Source organism: Sitophilus oryzae, unplaced genomic scaffold, assembly GCF_002938485.1.
Source record: "Sitophilus oryzae breed Bouriz unplaced genomic scaffold, Soryzae_2.0 scaffold_302_pilon_pilon, whole genome shotgun sequence".
Taxonomy (NCBI): domain Eukaryota; kingdom Metazoa; phylum Arthropoda; class Insecta; order Coleoptera; family Curculionidae; genus Sitophilus; species Sitophilus oryzae.
Window position 1 is genome coordinate 2,370,074 of NW_022146866.1, and position 23,906 is coordinate 2,393,979.

A 23,906-nucleotide genomic window follows, 5' to 3' on the forward strand; every position below is an offset into this window, starting at 1 on the left:
CTGTCATGGTTCCTTGGCTCCAACAGAATAATACTCCCATTATTCATTTTATCTTCCAGGCAACCATCCAAAAATATCTCACAGCGCTCAGGGATCGAAACATCTTCTGCTACCACCACGCGAAGCGTCTCCTCACATTTTCGATGTAGAACCACTTCTTCTTCATTTATTTTCAAAATTCCCTGTTTGAAGTTTAGTTCAAAACCTCTAGTGGCCATGATGTCCATTCCGAGAATAAGTTCATCTTCGATATCTGCTACTACCACTGGATGTTCAAAACTGGTGCTCCCAATAACAAAATTAAGGTTTACTTCTCCATGGACAGCAGCAGAGCCCCCCGTAGCAGTACGTAGTCGCCATTGTGTTGTTTTAACCTTCTTCGATGTTTTAAGAATGTCCGGTCTGATAATAGTTTTCGTCGCTCCTGTATCCAACAGCATAGTCCGGAACTCTCCATCAACAAAACCATCCACAAACATGCTGTTGAATTTGTGTTGTAGCGAGGCGACTCGAGCAGTTTTCGTTGGGGCATGTTGGGTACAGGTCGACGTGTGCCCCTTCATTTCGACCCTTAGTAGTTTTCCGACCTCGACGAAGCCGGTTCTTCGTTCTTCTCCTTACAACGGCTTCGCACGTGTCCTACCTGTCCGCAGTTCCAGCAATGAATCGGTCCCTTCTTGCCCATGTACTGGTCCATTATCTTCCGAATAATCCCTTCCACGGATTCGTCAGAACATTCGTCGATGGCCCGTACTCTTCCTAAAGACCGAGAACTTTGTTTCGCGGCCTCAAATTCTAGGGCACGTGCTAAAGCATCCACCAAGTGCGTTGGGTGGGCTAGGAGAAGTGCTTGTCTTGTCTCGTTGTCACGTAAGTCGTCGGAGAATGCCTGTACTGCCAACCGCTCCATAACATTCTCTGGCGTAGCAGGGTACGCAAGGCGAACGAGGCGGGCTACGTCGGCTTCAAACTCCTGCAGAGACTCATTTGACTTTTGAATGCGATTTTTTAGCTGGGAATGACATGTTCCAAATGAGCTTGGCCGTACCTCATTTCTAAATGTCGTACCAATTGCTGATAATCTCCCTGTTCCGATGGTGACAATGTCTGCAGAATATCAGTCGCATCTCCTCGCAGTGCGACAGTCAAAGCGGTAGCCTTTTCAGCGATTGTCCATCCGTTCGCTCTCGCAACGGCCTCAAACTGGCAAAAATAATTGGCCCAAGCGGTCTTTCCGTCAAACTGTGGAGGCTTAATAACTGACTTTGAGATATACTTATTTTCGAATAGTTTCGGTGCCTCCGATGTTTCTTGACATTTTGGTGAATTTGCCTTTGCTATTTCTTGTTTTAAAATTTCGATTTTTCTATTTACATCTTCCTCAATCTCTGTTATTTTATCTTGTGTATCTATTATCTTTTCTTCTAATTCCTGTATTTTATTAATAAAGCTGGCCTGTATATCTTTAGAATTTTCTGCGATCTTATCTTCTAAAATATTAATTAAATCCTGGGAATTTTTCATCATTTTATCACTGATTTTATCTTCTAAATTATTCAAATTGCCGTTTAAATTGTCTTGCAATTCTCGGGAATTTTCTGTAATTTTGTCATTCAAACTGTCTTCTAATTTTTGAGAGTTTTCCGTCATTTTATCTTCTAATTTTTGTAGGCACGAGTCAAGGTCACCTTCGAACTCAAAGCAAAATGTGTCCGGATCCTCGCCTTCCTCCCTCAAAACGTCTCTCAGTCTGGTTTGCAAAATACTTTTCTTTCCATCTGTCTCGCACTCTCTCTCTTCCAATATGGATTTCAGTTCGGACACTTTCAAGTCTTTCAACAATTTCTTCGGAGCCATTGTTAGTCTTTTTATTTTTCTTATCACACACGCCACACCTGACACCAATTGTTACGTTTTTCGTCGGTTCCGTGTGGATAGAAAGTCACAATTTATTTAAACACTATTTATTTAACACTATTAACAAAAACAATAACGATAAAAAAGACTTATAGAACTATTTACAAACGATTTATAACTAAGAATTTATTTTGAATTTTAGCGCGTCAACTGCACTGGTATATTTATAACTGCCCCCTGTAGGCCACGGCCGCCGGCTTTGATACCGGCAGGTAAAGAACTCTAGAATTGTCCATAGATCGTTAGGTGCGTAGAGAAGGTTTTCGAATGTTCTCGTATGTACTCGTCCATTCCAGTGGGACTCGATTCTTCTCGAACGAATGAATCATTGCGGTGTCTATGCGATGTTAAGGTCATCCGAGGGCGGGCCATATTGTGAGGTTAGGTCGAGTCCACACCGGCCCGCAACAGAACGAACGAACGAACGAACGAACGAACGAACGAACGAATGAAAGTGCGGTATATTTAGATGGGGACCGAACGCATGCGGCCGTTCGTTCGTTCGTTCGTTCGCTCGACCATCCGTTTCGAGTCGGTACATCAAAGGCGTTCGCCAACAAATGCCTCCGGTCTTCTCGTGCGGTCCTATCGTGCGATCCCCGTCCATACCACTAGCGTACATTCGTTCGTTCGTTCGTGCAGATAATGAATACGCACCTTAATACGTTCGCGTTAAGGTGCGTATTCATTATCCGAATGAACGAACGAACGAATGAAAGTGCGGTATATATATATATATACGCACCTTTACACCTCGAATCGTTCATGCATTGATTTAAATGATTGTTCACTTCTTTATAGATAGAGCTAGTGAGCCTTACAAAACAAATGCACTATTTAAACTATGTTTTTAAGAGTTTTAGAGCTACTCGTATTTCATATGAAAGTTATCAATTGTCGATTTTCTAAGTATTATACAGGGCAAGTCTTGAATAAGTGCAAATATTTTCAGGGCTGGTAGATCTCGATAAAAAAAATGATATTTTCTCTTTACCGTTTATCAAACAACTCCAAAATAACCGAGTTATTTTACTTTAAAAATAAAAAAAAAAATTGCGTAAATTTTGAGAACCATTGCAGCTTTTTGGTTGTTTAAATGTTGCCATATTATAAAGAAATTATGGTTTTTAACTAAAAACTAAAAAAAATCCAAAAGGTTTTTCAAAAAATTCCAAATTTTCAAAAAGAAATTTCGCAATCGTCTTTTACAATCGTGTTTTAAAAAACCCATAATCGTGTTTCTGGGGTCAAATATACTACCTTGCGTAAATTTTGAGAATCACTGCAGCTTTTTGGTTGTTTAACTGTTGCCATATTATCAAGAAATTATGGTTTTTAACTAAAAACTAAAAAAAATCTAAAAGGTTTTTCAAAAAATTCCAAATTTTCAAAAAGAAATTTCGCAATCGTGTTTCACAATCGTGTTTCAAAAAACCCATAATCGTGTTTCTGGGGTCAAATATACTACCGTTAAGGATAATTGCACTAAACTTACTAAACATTTTTTACTTAAAATTTATAAAAAAACCATCAATATGCCAATTTCAAGAACATTTTTATTTTCTTTAAATATTATTATGTGTATTTAAAAATATCCAAAAATTTAAAAACCGTTTTTTATTTTTTCATCGCCTGTATATGATTTTATGATACACTTTGTATACCAAAAACTTTTGATTACACCCGTCTGAAATTAGTAATCTTGCTTTTTAAAATTTTTTTTTTAATTTTTTCTAACTACTTCCATTGACTGAAACTAATTATGTATGGTTTGTTAGAGGGTGGATGGCGATCTTCCATGGTGGTTTTTTATTTCTTAATTATGTATAGGGTATTTTAGAAATCGAACCAGAGACGAAATTTTCCAAAATCTGAAAAAAATCTGAAAAAAGAAAATCTCTCCAAAATAATAAATAGTGAAATAACTATTTACCCCCTATAGATAGAACCCTACCGATGGCGATGGTCCCATATAAACTGTATTACTAAAATAAATAGTTTTGACATATAAAGTTTTCAATTGAATATTTGTTCTTGATATACTCCCTTGATATTTTTTTATTTTTCATCTTTTTTTTATTTATTAAGAGCACTAATACTCTCTTTATACGTTATTTTTTATTCTTTGAAGGATAATTTAAGAAGAAATATTTCGTTATAATGTCACTAAATAAAGCCTTGTATAAAGTTGTATACTGTCTGGTTTAGAATGTTATAGTATTGCATTTTCCTACAGCAAACTTTCATTCCCTATTCTACTCCCTAAGGGTATAAATTTCATAAAATCGCTTTATCTTTGTGCCAATTTTTATGTTTATAATCCAGAGGTCACAAAGTTTTATATACATTTTTACTAACTTTACCCATTTGGTTGATGAATTTTAAAAAATTCTTCTATTTCTTTTTGTAGAATTTCATTCTTCTAGACCAGATAGTAAGGAATTTTCATACAACAACCTGTTCCGACATAATTTTACTCTCTAAGAGGATGAATTTCCTAAAATCGCTTTGTGTAGCTAATTCACTAATGTCGATTAAACGAACCTTTGTGCTAATATTTATGTATCTAAAGTAGCTTAGTATCTTATGTAGCTTGAGTCCCATGCTGCTTCGTTCCCAGCTGTAACTAGTTAGTTACGGCTGTATCAATTCATGGTGCCCTCATTCTGGCCCCTTTGGTTGTGTTGGATGGCTGAGTACAGAGATGCGAGACCACCTCACGCTGTTACTGTTTAAAGCAAGATTACATAAAGAACAGCTAAGTGTAGATTTAAGTTATAGTTTTACATTTAACATTTAAAACATTTACAGTCTTAAACAATAACGTACATCTTAAATAATATCGTACAGACTATGTTTAGTGGTTAGTTGTTAAGAACATTCATGTCGATTTAATATTTAATATAAATATTAATATTAAATATAATTTAGATCTTAGGTTTCATTGCATTACATATTGTAATGGTATTACTTTTATAGATATTATTATCGCACTATTTTAACAGAGGAATAACCAAACATAGATTCTAGAATCTACAGGTTGCAACATCTTCGATTTAGCATCATATGGAATATATCAAATTAATTAAAGTAATGCTATATTTCATATATTCTCTTAAACTTTACATGTCTTGTATTTCATCGTAGTTGTTTTCATTGATATTTAGTACGACTCTTACCACCACTTTCTTTGACATATAACCACTATATATTTATTAGAACTCTACAATGTCATGTACCATCTAAGAACATCATGAATAGATATAGTCATTAGTTTTAAGTAATATACAACTGTGTTTTCTTTCTCTGTACATGCCTGGCGCCCAATATTTATAATTTCGAGTTATTATTGTTAATTAGTTTCTTTCCAGTGAAATACCTTATCCACGACTGCTCTACAAACGAAAAGCTGCCGTTCGCAATGGTAGTTGTTTAAAAAACGCTACAACTTTAGTGTCAATGTCGATATGATTGATGACGTGCATCGGGAAATGTTTTGCGATTACAATAGGTCTGTTGATTAGGACCAAAAGCAACGGCATGGTTTTAATGTAAAAAATTCGAATATCTCCAAATGAAATAAAGCTATTAAGATGAATCAAAAAACAAACTATCGAGAAAAGATACCCCTAGATGATAAAATTATTTTTAAATTCCCTGCTTTGTTAACATATTCCACAGGGTGTTACAAACTTTCACAAAAAATATATCAACATTTTGTTTTTCCTCGTATAATTGACAGATGGCAACTTTCATTTTTAATTTAGAAAGAGATACTAGAAAGTCAAATAATTTAGCTTTAAATTGCTGAAAAATCATCAAAATCGGTCCACTAGAACACAATATATAAAAACTGTTTTTCGTGCCGGTGAATGTAGATTAAAATTCACATATAAAATGAAGATAATTAAATTTTTCAAGAAACAAGTTTTTATAGATTTATATTTGAAATACACAGAAATATTTTTTTTTAATTATAAAATAAATGTTTGCGCTATTAGCTACAATACAATACTTATTTTAGCGAGAAATACATCAAACATAAGTTCATCAAGAAAAAAAACTGTAAAGTCAATTATCTGGAGAGATGAAACAAGTAATTAAATGAATAATGGATTTCAATTTAACAGCTGTTACAGGAACTCGTATATTTCTATCTATTAGAGCTGAATCATTGGACAAACCTCAGAAAACAGAATTAGTTGACGATTATCCAACATGAGGTGCCTACGTTGCTTGGAACGTTCTAGAAAATTGCATTCGGCAGTATTTAAGATCAATTAGAAACAATTACAATTAAAATTGACGGTGTCTGATGGCATTGAGTTATTTCCTTTCAATAGCACTCTTTAGAAAATATAGGATATGTGGGTTACTTCAGATAACTGTGAGATCTGGAGTACATCATTTTATTTGGTAGTTTTGAAGAGGTTGTTATTGAAAAATGTTTGTTGAAACAGGAATCTTCCAATTAAAAAAGTTAAAAATAAAACTATTTAAAATCGTTGTTAATTTGTATTTTTGATTCCTTTTTTTATCCGTTTTTTCCTCGCGTAAAAATAAGCTATATTTTTCATATCAACATGTGTCCGATTCTTAGCTACAGGGTGTTAAAGTCTTAATATTTTTTCGATTTATTATAATTTTCGTCCAAGTACTTTTAGCGTTTCGAATGAGATTTTGAGGGCAAAAGTTACTATAAATGCGACATATTTTAAAGCTAAAAAAGGGTCGACATATTTATCAGGGACGTGCATATTATGGGGTTATGACTGGAATATTTTTCAAAAAAAAAAAATGTAAACCAATGACTTTTTTTCTCTTGTTAGCGAAATAGTGTAAGCAGTTTAATGCCGATTAAAAGTTGTCTCTTGATATTTTGTCGATTTCGGCCTTCTTGATGAGATCAATGCAATTTTATTAATTTACCTTAATCTATAGCAACCTTAAAAAAATTTAATATCATTAACTTGCGAAAGTTTTAAATAAGAACTTATTGATTTCTCATAAAAAAAATATGAAAAAAAATCCTCTAAACATGTGTATGGAAATGCATAGTTTTAGAGTTACAGGATGTTAAAACTTTTTGAAATTAGGTTTTTTGTAATTATCTTAAATACCATTTTTTTTATTTGAAATTTTTGTAGGTTAAACTAACAGTAATAATAACTAATGGTATATATTTAATAATTAAATAGGTAAAATATATAATTTATTAATTTAATTTTGAATTTGAAAAATAAATCTTATTTTTACGTGAGGAACCTCCCCACGAGAAATGACACATGTTTTTTGAAACACCCTGTATACAAACAGTGGCGCATCTAGAGATTAAGTCTGGCAGTGGTAGTGGTTAATATTTAAATAAAGCACTAGAACATTAAATTTTTGTTGCAAGATACCGTGACTGCGGAAACAGATAAACTTGGATTGGGCTGGCTTTTCCATTTTGAGAGAGAGAGAGAGAGATTTGTACTATTAATTTCTTTTGTGACAATTTTATTACATATATGTATACCACCTTTTATCTTATTTATAAATTTCTCTCTAGGAGAGAATTATAAATACCCCCATTACCACTCCCGTATACATTATATGCGCCCTTGTATTCAAAACTAACTTTATATTTTTAAATTAAATTGAAGATATTTTTTTACAAATACATATCGTGGGCTTTATGACGAAAAGGCGTATCTCGATTTTTGCTACTTTTCAGGAGAGCAATTTAAAGAAAATCGCTAACTTTATTTGGCCAATAAATGTTAAGTCTTTAATTTTTTAATAGTGTTTTTGTATTAACACTTAAACGGAGACATTGAGGAAACGTTCTGAAGATAAATTGTGCGTAAATTCTAATAAATAATTTCTTTTTAGTTGTTTAATAGAGATAGGCCTTTTTGTTATAATTATAATAAACTTATTTCCGAACGAATAGTATACATACGCCCATGTAAAATAAATTTAAAAATGATGGTAAAGTGTTCTTAATAAGGAAAAAAAATACAATATTCACATTATGGAATACATACAAGAAAATACAATACATACATACAGAAAAAATCTGAAAATCACCAAAAAATCAGAAACAAATATTTTTAAATATATATATATATATATATATATATATATATATATATATATATATATATATATATATATATATATATATATATATATATATATATAAATATATATATATATATATATAAATATATCAGAAATAAATATTTTAAATACTTTTATTCGCGTTGGATTAGTTCAACTGAAAACAAAGAAAATTTTAATTCCAGAAGCAAAGACAATAATAAATTAAAATACACTTATCTAGCTTATTTTAATAATATTGTTTTTTATACAAAAATAATTTTTTTTAACTAATATATTTTTAGTAATTATTCAGTTAATTGAGGGCATTAATACAAGGCATTTAAACTCACGGTCCATTTAATAAAAACCAAACTAAACAAAAACAAAACATGTTTCTTCATTCGTGCCTTTTTGATATAAATAACTGTGGACTAACAGTTTCTGTTTTCCCTGTTTAATGATAACAAATTCGACTTCCATTCTACGTGTTTATGCAGGATGATGATAGGCACAATAAATAAAATTTTCCAAAAATTGACAGGGATGATAATGACAATGGCCTCTGACAATAATGAGATAAAAGTTATTGTATTTTTCGGGCAAGTTTTTGGTTCGCTAAAATGCTCTTAGGGAAATTATAATTTCGAGAATTTTTCCATTAGGGCAATTTTCGTTTTGTTGTTTTGCTTTCGATCAATTTTTCTTCGGACATTTATTCTCAGACAATCTTTTGCATACCCGATACAGCCATCGATACAGCTATATGCAGAGTCTAGCTCATTCTAACAATGATTTTTGGCAAAAAACAGACTCAAAATCACACTGTAAAAGGGAGCTGCTGCCATGATAGAAGTTTTATTTTGTCCCAAGCAACCATCAGAAAATAATTAGGTAGAATGGTGTGATTTTCTCTCGCATGCATTTTCATAACTTAAAACAAAAGGACCTATCTCAAATTCCATCTTTTTTATAGTATAACAATTGGTATAACTATTGATACAACAAAGAACCTTATCTCAACATACGTCTTTTCGTCATAACGAAGAATTGTAGTATTTGAGATGGGGCAAATTTTTAAACGAATATAAAATGAAAAAGGTACAATATTGAGATGCGCAAATTCGCTATGTTAAAATATGACCTATTGGGCATGTCATGACATTGATATCTCAAAATCGCCAAAAATCGAAATACGCCTTTTCGTCATAAAGCCGACGATATGTAATATTACATTTTTGAATTTGTTTTAATAATCCTTCCAAATCAATACTGTTATTACTTTTGTAAACTAGAAACACAAAAACAAATTTGATAAATAAAAATAAATGTCTTTAAAAAACACTGAATTTATTATAACAAATTGTTTAACAATTGCCTTGATTTCAGTCCATGGTGAAATATTGTATAATTATTTATAGTCGATTGTTTTGCAAAAGTATTGAACAATCAATCAGGATAAACTATAACTAATTTCAAATATCCTATCAAAGATACAGGGTCTATTTAAATTAATAAAGATAAATCCAATACTGGTTAAACCAGAATGCTGTAACAGATTAGATTTTTATGAATGTTTGAAAGACTCAAACTTACAAATACGTACATGTACAGGGTGGTCCAATACGGCCGTCGGTTTTAATTGGGAACCGTTAATAATAAAACGTAACAAAAAATATTTATGTATAGAATGTTCAGCCATCGTTCAACGTCACGTCATATATTGTCGAACTCTCTCATTTGTCAACCAGATGAAAGAGATTGGTGATGTCATTAGGGTATTTCGTAAATTACTGAGTATTCTTTTTAGTAATTGTCATTGTCATTTGATTTGGGATAAATGTCAAAATTAAAATTTGATGGTTGCTGTGAAATAAAATTCAAATTTTTTTATTGTAAAAATGCCTCAAAGATTTAACCAAAATGAACAAGAGCTCATTGTTAAGCTTATAAATTATTTTTCTCGAGAAAGAGACGCTGGTAGAATACTCTTGCCCGTAGACGCCGTCGTATATGAATTAAGTACAATGCAAAATGTGCCAATATGTAAAATTCTATGTAAGGTTCCTATGTAAAATACAAATTGACAGAGTTTTTTCAATAATATAGCGAGTTGCTGATGCTTTAGAAATAAGAATTTCAACCTCTATATGATTTCAACAGTCCAAAGAATTGGAATTAAAGGGATCGTAATCGATGAAGAATTCAAGAAAAAATGAATAAATGCCAAAAAAAGGAAACTCGTCCAATCGATAATATATAGGAGCATACTTAAAATTTTCTAAACAATATGAACTGATCTCAGCCACCCTAAAACTCATATTTGAAAATAATAATAATGACGTAACGGTGAATGATGGCTGTCAAAGGAAGCCAAAAATGCAATAATATACAGGCTGTTCCATTAAAAAAATAATTTGTAGCCACCTTGTAGAAGGTAAAATATTTTCCTAGAATACATCCCCGTACATACTTTAGTTTTGCATTTAAACAAAATTCTCAAGTTTTTTTATTCTAGGAGCTACAGATGCCCGACGCACTATTGCCGGACACTGTACTTATTTACTGGTATTAGTTAAATTAATAATTATTTATTAAAATATATTCTTTTGTGGAATGCGAATTAGATATTAATTTTAAAACAGTAGCGGCCCGTGTGTTCTAAAGGAGGGAGGACACAACCTCCAAAAGATAAAACTTATCTCCGTACCCTTTGCAGTCGATGACTTGTCTCCGGCTGAGGTAGCAGTGAGGTATCTGTATCCATTTTATGTATATATATTTATCCGTATATATGTATCCATTTTCTCCATCTTCTCCACCTTCCTCCTTTTTAACTTTGTCTCTCCTTAGACCTGATACCGGTGTTGTCCCGAATCTATAATAAAGGATATATCTTTCTTTCTCTATTGCCTCCTTGGATTTGGTGTCAATTCCTATTGTGAGGACCTGATCATGGCTCTCCTCTCTCGAGTTGATGACTTGCCAACTCGATGTCCTTAGTCCTTATATTGGAGTTCTGGCAAGGCTGGTGATACGTCCCCGCTTGCCCTTACGTGTCTATGTGCCTTTATTTCTTTAATCCTTTTAGGATCAGTCGCCACTGTGTAAAACTACAATACCTACTTACTTACAAAATATTCTTGTCAAAATAATTTTAATTTTGGACGTTCTGTATACATCAGCTGAAAATTTATTTTAAGATATGTAAACACTAATTTATTTTGAATAGTATAATTAATATATTATTAGTCAGAATGTCCTCCTTGTTTATTCTCAGACTGTTTTCACAATAATTGAAAATCTTGTTTTTCGGCCAAAAATTTCGTTTATTAAAACCGAAACGTACGGGAACTATATTAATAATGATATATGACATCATATATCCCTTTGGATAATTTTATATTAAAAGAAAATGACATCAGTAGTTGTTTTGGCAGTCGTTTTTAAAATAGAAAAAAAACTTGTTTTGCATATGTAAAGTAGTGCTTCGTCCCATCCATATGTGCTATAGCCAAGGTCAGTGCTATTTGAGTGGTAGTTGGAATATTAGAAATAAAGATGGGAACTGAAGATAGGAAAAATAAGAAATGTAACAGGTTCAAGGTTCTATTTATAACTATTACAAATTCCTGTCTTCTAAGTCTTGATATCTATTAAATAATTCTTTACTGACGGTAAAAAAACTTAGTATGCTGCCCTCCTAAAATCAAAGGTCCTATGAGCAATCGGACACCTTAGGCTGGTTTTATCACTATAGTACAATAATTTAATTTATCATTTTAGGTGTTAGGTTAGGTTTTTTTTTATTTAGACATTAAATTCAGCATTTACAGAGCCCCAGGATTTTTTTTCATTTTGCATATGTATAGAGACAATATTTTCATTGGCCAGTTGAGATAAAAATCTAATTTGTGAAATTTTGCAGATATCACCTTTGGATTTAGGAGGGCAGTATAAATGAAATTAATAAAAAGCATCTTTTTCAATAACTGTTTGAATTTTATACCAGGTGCATCTCAAAAGTGGCTCACCAACTTTTTTAACTTTTCAGATAAAAAAAAACGAGATTTGGTATGTTAGTATACGACATAGATTAGGATTTACTCAATTGTTTTTGGCCACTTCCTGTTTCACCGGAAATTACTACAACTTTCAATTTTTAAATGGTACCCTCGGTATATTTCTACTTTATTCGATAGAAAATGACACTCTGAATAGAATGACATATCATATGTCAACTTTTGACATTTTCGCAGAGGGTTTATTTGAAATTGTAACATGCGGTTCATAACAACAATTTGACTCGAAATACCAAGTGTGTGGTACCAAATTATTCGTAAAAAAATGCTTTTTCCAATTATGCTAACGAGCCACCCTCGTTCTATTTGAAAAAATTGAGATACGCTTAAAAATACGATTTGGGCATCTTTTAACCGGCCAGGACTAGACACTAAAATCCTTCGATGATCAAAACTATTTTTCCAAGACTCCTGATTAAAAATTAGTGCTTTAACACAGCCATGGCACTCTAGATGGAAATTTAAAATACGACCAAACACAACTGAATACGCCAATCAGTACTAATTTATGTCATATACTAACATACCAAACCTCCTTTTTTTATCTAAAAAATTAAAAAGTTATGAGGGCGAGTCACTTTCGAGACGCACCCGGTATTTTTATGACTCATTTATTACATTATTTTTCTATGTATAAATACCGTATAATTGAAAAAAAACGGCGCCCAGTTGGCTCGGAAATGACGATCACTGACAAAATATCTTTTTATTTCTAGTCCTATTTTCATTATTTTTTTACCAAACTGTATGTAAATCTATTAACTTTAATTCATAAACTCAGTTTTTTTTATATACTTTAGTATTTGGCTGATTATACAGGGTTAATTGAAGGGTTGTTTTATCTTAATTTGACTTTAACGAAACATCCTGTGTAATAATTTCGTGAGTAACCCAAAACATTATTTTTCGATCAGTTCGACCATGTCTTCTGAGCATTTTGTTTTTTGACTCATTTCTACCAGTGGCGGACACAGAGGGGGGCCCATGGAGCCCGCCCCCCCCCTAAAATATGTAAATTGTGTAAAATATTAGGCTTTTGCGTTAAAAATTACGCCCTCAAAAAACATATTCTACGTTGTTCTTTATTTTAGCCCCCCCCCCCTAAAATAAATTTCTGTATCCCTGATCTCAACTCATGCCTTGGTTAAAATACCAAACCAAACCAAACCAAACCATACTATTTTTTTTAAAACATTACAAATCATTTTTAATCAATTTCAAACATTGCAAATAATATAAACAGTAATCGAGCAACAATTTGTACACTCGTTGAATTTGACACTTAATATCAGTTTAATAAAATATATTTTTGTACTTTTGTGCTTAGGCGTAACAGTCCTTTACTTTTGTACCTAGGCGTTAAAATGACAAAAATTAATACTTTGGAGACGTTTGAAAAAAAAATCCTTTTGATCTGAAGCGAGCGACTTTTCTGCGAAATATATTGGTGACCGATGTGGAAAAATGACAAACGCACCCTAGAATTATTAATGTTATCGATAACGGGCAGAGTTATAAAGATTTAGCCATTTAGGATAGGGCTTTAATTGGAAACTAAGTCCTAGTCATTTGGAAATCCGATTTAAATATTGTTTTGAATTAAAATCAAAAAATCTGATTTAAATAAAAAAAAATCTGATTTAAATCAAATAAATCTGATATTTTGGATTTTTTAAAAAATCATGATTTTTTCCAACCCTGGTAGTAACACTAACAGTACTAAAGATATCAAAAAAACACAACTGTTAATAACAAAGTGTACAAACAAACAAAAAAACTTGAATACTTTGTATTTTGTATTGCCTCCCCGTCTGCTATAACTGTCTGTAGATGTCGGTTCATATTGCCAATGAGGCTGCAAATATATTGTGTTATGTTTTCTCATTCGTCTTCAAGGACCAAGAGAGTATTTATAATTTCGGCCATCTTCAACAAGACCAATGACTTTTGCACAATCTTCGACACTAAGAATCATATTCAATCGTACACTAAAATAGTCACCAAAGCCACCTCGTCATTATGAAGAAAATTTCTCAGAATCTATTTGTAGACATCTGCTCTTCTCAAAATCCCTATCTGACCACTCCATAAAGTTAGTTTTATATATATATATATATATATATATATATATATATATATATATATATATATATATATATATATATATATATATATATATATATATATATATATATATATATATAAACGGGATTTGGTATAAGCATTGGATACTTTTTTCCAACTCTATTGTTGCCTTCCCGTTACGCCACACGTCTCGATTTAGTGCGTCATCAGCTGCTAGGTTACGAGCTTCCATTGCTTCCTTAACCGTTCCGTTCCAGGATTTTCTGGGTCTGCCTCTCTTTCTTCTACCCTGGGGAGTCCATTGAAAAACTTTTCTTGGCCACCTGTTATCCGGCATACGTAGAACATGTCCAAACCACTTTAAGCTGGATTTTTCAATTCGATCTAGCACTGTCTCCTCCGATGCATTCATGATACGCCTGACCTCGATGTTTGTCTTTTTTTCCATCCTAGATATACCTGCGCTCCTTCTAAGATAGTCCATTTCAACAACTTGGATTTTGCGCTTCGTATCTGCACTCAAAGTCCATAGCTCTGAACCATAGTAAAGAACTGACTCCACCAATGTTCGCCCAAGTCTCTTTTTAGTTGTTGCAGACAAGTTTCGGTCCCACCAGAGGCTATTAAGACAACCAATAACTTGTTTCCTCTTCTGAATTCGGGTTTGTATTTCTTCTTTGCTCAAACCCTCGTTGTTGATAGTAGCACTCAGGTATTTAAATTTGTCTACTTGTTGAATTTGGACGTTATCATCTATGAAGACTTCAAAACAAGCGTTGGAATTGACAGCTAAGTGTTCTTTCTTTTTTAGACTAACCTGAAGTCCCCATTTGTTATATTCTTGGTAAAGCCTCTTAGTCATGAACTCCAGATCGAAAGAGTCCTGCGCAATCACGACCTGATCGTCTGCAAAGCTCAGAGTAAACAGTGTATCTTCCCCAATGGGTATTCCCATGCCTTGGCATCTCCTCTTCCATTCCCTAAGGGCTACTTCAACGTAAGCATTGAAGATTAGAGGTGATAAGTTGCATCCTGGTCGCAACCCTTTTGTGGTATTTATTGGATTGGATAGCCTGTGTCCTATCTTAAGGTACGCTTTATTTTCTTTATAGAGCTCTTTTATTATCTTAAGTAGGGGTCTATCTACTTCTAAAATATTCAAGGCTTCCTATATCTTGTTGCGAGGAATAGAGTCGTACGCTTTCTCCAAATCAATAAATGCTAGATGGACTTCTTGATCTACTGCTATCTTTTTTTCCATCGCCTGCTGTAGGACAAAGAGGTTATCTGTGCAAGATTTCCCCGGTGTGAATCCGTTTTGATCTTCCGAGATTTTGTCACCAATATTATCCCTGAGCTTATCCTGCAGAACTTTTCCAAAAAGCCTGCTCACTGAACTGTTAATGCTCAGGCCTCTATAACAACCGGGGTCGTTGCGATTTCCCTTTTTAAAGATAGACACTATATGAGCCACTCTCCATTCTTGGGGTAGTTTATTTTGCAGACAGCACTGGTTGAACAGCTCTGCCAGGCGCCAGTGCAATTTCTCGGTCCCACACTTTAACAATTCTACTGCAATGTTACCAGGACCTGGTGACTGTCCATTTTTCATTTTTTTGAGACTTAGATGTACTTCTCTTTTCATCTCTGATCGTTAAAGTGCCCGCAAGGTTGTCTTCCTCTTCTGCAGATTGGAATTCTGGTCGGTTTTCTGTTAGTAATTCGGCATAGTAGTTGCGCCATTTTTCTATATCAATTTTATTCAAGAGCTTGTCCGTTTGATTGGTTTTCATTTGTCGGATTGTTCGCCAGACCTCAGTACTCCGTGCGTCCCCTAGTAGACTTTCCACTTGCTGACATCTTCTTTCCCACATATCCGTTTTTCCTACCTTAATAGCGACTCGTACCTCTCTGTTTTTTGCTTATAATGACCCCAGTTAGTCTCTGTTCTATCTGAGAGCCATTTTTGATAGAATTTTTCATCTAAAGTTAGTTTTCTTTTCATTAAAATTAAACACTAAGCCTACTTTTTGCGCTTGATCTTCTAGTTCTTACCGATCTCTTGCCAAGATAACTAAATCATCTGCAAAGGCTAAGCATTGGTGTCTTTTTGTATACAGAAGGCCCTCTCTGTTGAGTCCCGCATATTTTATTAAATTTTCTAATACTACACTAAACAGTACTGGAGATAGTGTATCCCCCTGTCGTAATCCGTCGATAATAATAATTTTTTTCCGTGGTTTTCTTGTTTACTTTGTCTTTTACTGTCTCTTGGAGTATCAATCTTATCATCTTGGTCAGTTTCTTGCTAACCCCTAATTCTGTTAATGCTCTAAACACCTCAGTCACTTTTAACTTTGTCATATTCCTGCTGGAAGTCGATAAATAGGGGAGCATTGTCCGTATTCATAACTCTCCGCTTGTATTTCTCTAAAGGTAAATATTTGGTCAACGGTACTTCTTCCTTTTCTAAATGCACATTGGTCAGGTTTTATAAATTACATATAGGTTGCCTGCCACTGGCACTTATACTATTAGGTTTTGATTAAAAATATGATGAGAGTAATAATCTTGCAGCCGGATCCTGTACTATTAACATGTAGGAAAATGCCAAATACAAAATTTTGTAGCAAACCCTCCTCTTAAAAAAAGGAATTACTTTTTTTGCAACCCAAAAATATATTTTAATTTAGAGGTCATATTTCCACATTGTTTTTACAACCATCATATCAACTGAACGTTATATATTTTCTATTTACATTACATCGTTATCATCGAATGTAAATTAGACTAGATAAATCTAGGTAATACTCATAATTTTACAGTTAACGAAGCCACAATAAAAGAATAAATTAAAGCGAATAGATGTAAAAAACATAATAGATGACACACATCAGGGATTTTAAAATCACGAGCATAAAAAGGCGCTCTGCTTTTGATTTATATAGGAAAGTACGTGGCGTAACGTGACGATGCCAAGTCTGGCGAGTTTGGAGGGCTCCAAACCACGAAAATACCGTTTTAGTTTTCTCTTTGTTGTGTTTTATTTGTTAGCTGATGAAGACGATATTCAACCGCGACTTATCGTATACTTGAGGTTTGGAATATATAAAAAATCAGACTTCTTGTTTTTCATATTTACTTATTTCCTTGATGTGGTTTTTCAGTGAACTGAACTTCTAATAAAAGTATTACATTACCAGTTTAACTAGGAAACAGATGCTTAATAAGACTTTTTTTGCTGCAAACATGCTAATTACTATAGGTTTTCTCATGTAACTTTTCCAATCATGATTTAACATCTTCATCAAAGGAGTCAATTTTTTCAAATAGAGGGTAGCGCCTCTCATACGCCGCGGACGTTCCAAGGAGAACGACAGTTTGTATTGAAATGAAATTTGGTGAGCATATGTAAGTCAATTCAGAGTACTTTTTAAAAATATAGAGAGTTCTACCGGGTGTCCCAAAAAAGTTACACATCAAAGTTGTGTTTTTTTCTAATGGAACACTCTATATATTAACTGATTTTCGGATTCTAGGAAGAAAATAAAGGCGAGTTTCATTAGAGAAGCATATGACTAAAATGTAAGGTTTTTGACATATTTAACAATTTTTAAAAATCTAAATTATCTAAATCTCTAAATTATAATTTATTCCGTATAGCGTATTATGTAATTAAAATAACTATTGTACTTTAAATCAAATTAAAATTTGAGCCGAAAAGTTATACAGGGTGAGAGAAAATTAATATTGAACACTGGTCTATTTAAAGGCAATTTACTCCTTTATTTTAAATAGAACACCCGGTATATTATTTCAATATTCAATGGAGAATTCATATATCTACATAATACTGTTAAGGTTGCCTACCCTTTAAACAACGATTTTCTTAGATATTTTCATTTTTATGATTTTGCGTCAGTAGACCTTTATTATTGGACAAATCTAGGTGGCTGTGATATACCTTTTGTTAATTTAACAAAAATGAATGTATGTAGAGTAAAAATATTCAACGGTAATAAAAAGATACACGTTTAAAATAGGTATATTTTAATTATTACAGAATTGAAACTAGATATAAACGTATATGTAATAAAAATTAGCTAGATAAAATTATCAAATACCCAAAATGCTTCCATTCCTGTTCCCTGCATAAAATGGTACTCTTTTCAAAAGATCTTTTCATGTGAAGGGGCATATGTGAAGTTCTACTTCGAAAAGCAGCAACAATCATTTCTTTCATGTTGTCAACAATAGTTTGTCGAGTATTGAAAACACTGTCTGATCCCGATAAAAAAAGTATCCCGATAAATCGACAGCATTTAAGTACACTCCCCCGGAAGATCACAACAATGCTATAAAAATCGGAGAAGAGCTATTGGAATATGTAGTGGAATTCAATTACCTCGGCAAGAGCATTCTGGAAATTAAAAGACAGGGTTTTCTACAATCATGACTTGAGCAAAAAAACAAAACTTGCAGTGTACCGAGCAATAATAATTCCCACCATGTTATATGGAAGCGAAACCTGGGTACAGTACCGCCGACACACGAACGCATTAAACAAGTTGCAACAGAGACATCTTAGACAACTCTTAAGAATAAAATGGTTCAATCATGTCTCAAACGTATCGGTCCTTGAAAAAGCTAACTGCGAGAGTATTGAAGTCATGATTACAAAGTCCCGCTTACGATGGGCTGGTCACGTATGCAGAATGCAAGAGAACCGCATACCAAAATCTCTGTTTTACGGTGAGCTTGTAGACGTTAAGAGGAGGCCGGGTGGACAAGTCAAAAGGTATAAGGATATTTTCCACGAAAAGTGAAAGGGAATTAACAAGCAGAATGAGTGGGAAGAAGCAGCACACAATAGAACGGAATGGAGAAGAATTTTTAAGTCAGTTAACAGCGACAACCAAAAAGTAAAGAGGCCACAAAGCAATGAGATTTTTGAATCTCTGGAGTGCGGTAGACAGATAACATCACGTATCGGGCTTTTCAGTCACAGAAAACCTCATGAAAGAAAACGCCTTGCGTGACCATCTTCTGATGCGTGTCAAATACTCGTCAGCGAGCAATGGCAGTAGTAGTAGTAGCATTTAAGTATTCTATTAATTGGTGAATGCACACTGCAGTCCCCAACTAATAGAATCATATCAATTTTCTCTGATATAGTATAAGTTTCTATTTTCGGCAAATTTCTGAGAATTCTTTTTATTTTCCTGACATAAATTGATTGACTAATTGTTAAAGTTAAAGTAAAGTTTGACATCTATGTTCAAGTAATAACGTCAGACATATCACAGCCACCTAGATTTTACCAAATAATAATGATCTACTGCCACTAAATCATAAAAATGAAAATATCTAGGAGAATCTTTGTAGACAACCTTAATAGTATTTTATGCAGGGAACAGGAATGGAAGCATTTTGGGTATTTGATAATTTCATCTAGCTAATTTTTATTACATATACGTTTATATCTAATTTCAATTCTGTAATAATTAAAATATACCTGTTTTAAACGTGTATCTTTTTATTACCGTTGAATATTTTTACTCTACATACATTCATTTTTGTTAAATTAACAAAAGGTATATCACAGCCACCTAGATTTGTCCAATAATAAAGGTCTACTGACGCAAAATCATAAAAATGAAAATATCTAAGAAAATCGTTGTTTAAAGGGTAGGCAACCTTAATAGTATTATGAAGAGACATGAATTCCCCATTGAATATCGAAATAATATACTGGATGTTCCATTTAAAATAAAAGAGTAATTTGCTTTTAAATGTGACCAATGTTCAATATTAATTTTGTCGCACCCTGTACAACCTTTTGGGTCAAGTTTTAATTTCATTTAGAGTACAATGGTTATTTTAACTACATATTACCTACATTACTACCGGGTAAATTCCAATTTCGGCAGCTGTTATTGAAATTTAAAATTTGTTTTTCATTTTTAGAAAATATTAAATATGTTAAAAACCTTTTAAAACATTTTAGCCATATACTTCTCTAATGAAACTCACCTTTATTTTTTTCCTGGAATCTGAAAATCAATATATACGGTGTTCCATTACAAAAAACACAACTTTCATGTGTAACTTTTTTTGGGACACCCTGAAGAACTCACTATAATTTAAAAAAAATGCTGTAAACTAGACTATACTTCAGAACTTAAAAACATCTCTACAGTATGTCCCCGGATTGTCGTTACAAGAGGAAAAACTTTTTTATTATTGACATTTTGAGAAAAATGCATTCTTCATAAAAAATTTTGCTTGTTCTAAAATGGTTAATCCCGTCTATACTTTTCCAAATTTTCATACCGTTTTAGAGGAAATTAAGAAAAACATAAAAAATATGGTTGACTGGTTGGAAATCTCCTTTCTTAATCTTTTTATACCAAGGAGCAATTTCATATGAAAATAGTGATTTTTTATAAAACGTAGAAGTGTGTCTACCTAAATAATTTCTAAATTAATAAAACTTCTCTGCTTGGGTGGTAACTGACGTTCACAGAAATCAATTTACACACGTTCTTCTATGATATAATTGTGTTAAATAATATGTAAATATACAGAAACACGATTTAAAAGGTAATGATCTTAACGCTAATAACTCTATTGAAATGTTTTGTTATTTTCTTACTGTACCATATAGGTACAGTAAATTTAATATGAATAAATATTTTATTTTACTTAAAAAATATAGAGTTTAATTAAGTCATTGAAAATTAAAAATTTATCTAACAAAAAATAAAAGAATATCTAATAATATGTCTAAACTAATGAAAATAAATTGTAAACGTAGTTACTTTAAGCTAGCTCTAAAGTTGTCAACATAGACAGAAGAATTAACATCAACAGAAGAAATATACCAAAAAACAAAACAAAAAACTAAACATAAGACAATTAATAAAATATCATAACATATTATTACTTCTACACAAAGTCAAAAATAAATTAATAAAACCAAATATTTCTTTAAAAACTAACAAACAAATACACACTTACGAAACTAGAAGAAAATCAGACATTAGAACAGCCAAGAGAACTCAAAAAATCTTCCACAAAAACTAACAACAGAAACTACCACAATATAATATAAGATGTTACCAAAAGAATTAACACAAGTAAATTATAAAAAATTTAAGATAAAAATTAAAAACATGATATTTGATATGAGCGTATGAACGTAGGCGACATAGACCAAATTATAAAAAAATAAAAAAAGAACAATGGCCTTCGGTGGTATCTGCCCAGGGAAGAGATTTAAGTCTTGAAACTGTTGCAGATAAAGCAGGGCGCAACCAACAACTGCCAAAAAGATAAAGCTTACTACTTATAATATTGTTGAATTATATAATATTTTATACAGTTGTATATATTTTGGTTAATAAATATTTATTCTTATTATTATAAAAAGTTTCCTCTTGTAAAGACAATTCGGGGACATACTGTATATTCAAAACCGGAAAAAATGTCAAAAAATTAATTTACTATATTCAGTATAGTAAATTAACTTTTTTAAATGTAATGGAAATGAAAATTTAGAAAATAATAAAGTTTAGTAAGCATTTCATTTATCAGTTTGTATGCAGTAATTTTGTACTTATGTTCTGAACGTTTGATATGATTTTAAATGAAAAATATATATACAAGGAATATATTAAATATTGAAACATGGATATATTAAAAAAATAAATAATAATAAAATAAAATGTTGTAAGTTTCTCTGTATCATTTTTAGAAATTCAAATAATTTAATAAAAAATAGGACATATTATATTGGAAAACTTACCGATATTTCAATATATTTCGAAAATTTTCGCGCGCCGCGAGATAACGAATGGTACAAACCGTCACCGTTAAAACGCGTCAAGTCGCTAACTATGCTACGGTGTTATGTTGACTGGCTGAGGCTAATGTTGATGATGGATGCCCGAACGGGAAGGGAGAAAACTTTTTCGTAACGCGGGAAAAGCACGCGATATACAGGCAGGGATAGGGGAAGCACCTGAGGGAAGAGGGAGGGATAAACAGTGTTGATTTCATGTTATTTTCGATAGCAATAGGGGTTCACAACTAAAACAAGTAGGTAGGAAAAGTCACTAAGTCACCTGTTTGTTGATTCTTAATTTAGTGATATTTGCAGATACTTATACTATTTTGGTATATTTTAATTTTAAATATAAAGTAGATTATATAGGGTGTCCCAATTTCGTGTGTTATACAAGGGTTTTCGTTTATGAATAAAGATATAAAGATGCGATTTTTACAGCACTGTGTTACTTTTTTATGAAACTAAAGATGCTATACACAAATCTGTCGTCCTAATTCCTGAAATACAGGGCGAATTTAAAAATTTTGCATTTTCGACCCTCTTCCTATTTCGGTTATATTATAACAACAAAAAAGTGAAAACCGAATCCCATAGAGTTTTCTCACGTAAAATCCAGTGGCGTAACTAGTTTTTCACTGGGGGATGTCTTTCTTGAGTATATGCTTTTTAAATTTTATGTATATTATTTTTTTATTTCATTTTCTTTGTTATGAGCTTTTTAAAAATATAGTATGCTTTATATTTATTAACAAGGTAAGAAAATGCATTAATAACTTTTTAACATAGGCTGCTGGTTTAAATCAAACCATCAAATAGTTTATTTGACGTCAAATTTTGGTTATTGGCCACTCCACGCCAGTTTCTGTGTAGAATTATTCTTACAGTGCCATACTCTATATAGAGCGTCGGCTATTTCTCGCATGTACTTGTGATGTGTGTGATCAGTGTTTCACAAGTACAAGGGACCTACACTTTATCGCCGAATCCGCACGGAACTATTTGAGAGGTTGTACAAAGCAAATATACTCAAGGTGGTTTGCAGGTGGATGACACTTCTTATGGGAGAACTGGAAATGGTTGAAAACTTGACTACAAGCGATTTTCTAGGAAACTTCCTTACCGATAAATTATTGACAAGAGTGACAGATAAAACCTTGACATTCTTTCAGTATAACTGTTCATCTTTTTTTCTTTCTAAAGTGTGCGTTGAAAGGAGACAAAAACAATTTTTTGCCACCCATAAATTGTTATTCGAACACCACTTTTCTCCTTGTCGGGTCGTTGACGTTGACTTGTCGCCATTTTATTTCTTTTGTTTACACCTATGGTTTACACGCTGCAGTTTGCTTTGTAAATTGAATACATAAATTATTTAGGCAAATATAGGTTTTGATAAAACTCCTTGGACTAACGTGTAGGTAAGTGTTGATAAATAAGTTTTTTTTCATCTTAACATGCTCATTGTCATTCTCCTGATTTAGGTGACAGAAAAGGATCATCAAATGAAATTGAATTTTATATTTTTTCATCCCAGGACCGATAATAAAATATATTTTATGGATACCTTCCTAAATATCAACGAGATGAGCCATCGGAAGAAAGGGACCATAGTACAAAACAGAAAGGTGATCTTTTTTCTTTCCACTTAGGATATTGAAATTATTATATACTGTAGTCGTGTTTGGCATTATGCTCTTAGAAATATAGGTAAACAAAGAAGAACAGATATAAAGCATCCCAGAGGAAAAGAGAGGCAATACCTGTACTCTCTCTCTCTGATATTTGTGAAAGTTACGGCAAAGTATTGTTGTAAATGTCATCTTTTTAATCGACCTGAAAACTTCGAGCAAAAAGATGATACTTTCAACAAAACCCTGACAGATATCAGA

The 23,906-nt window shown here is 32.5% G+C and overlaps 1 protein-coding gene across 2 annotated transcripts in view; it reads right to left on the minus strand.

Moving 5' to 3' along the window:
- The window catches only part of LOC115884570 (aquaporin AQPAe.a), a 60,944-nt gene extending 38,697 nt beyond the window's left edge, over positions 1-22,247 (minus strand). For both annotated transcript variants that reach the window (XM_030903192.1, XM_030903190.1), the window contains exon 1: positions 21,976-22,247. The gene's annotated coding sequence lies outside the window, so the exon portion shown is untranslated. The remainder of the gene's footprint in view (positions 1-21,975) is intronic.
- Positions 22,248-23,906: the final 1,659 nt, after the last annotated feature.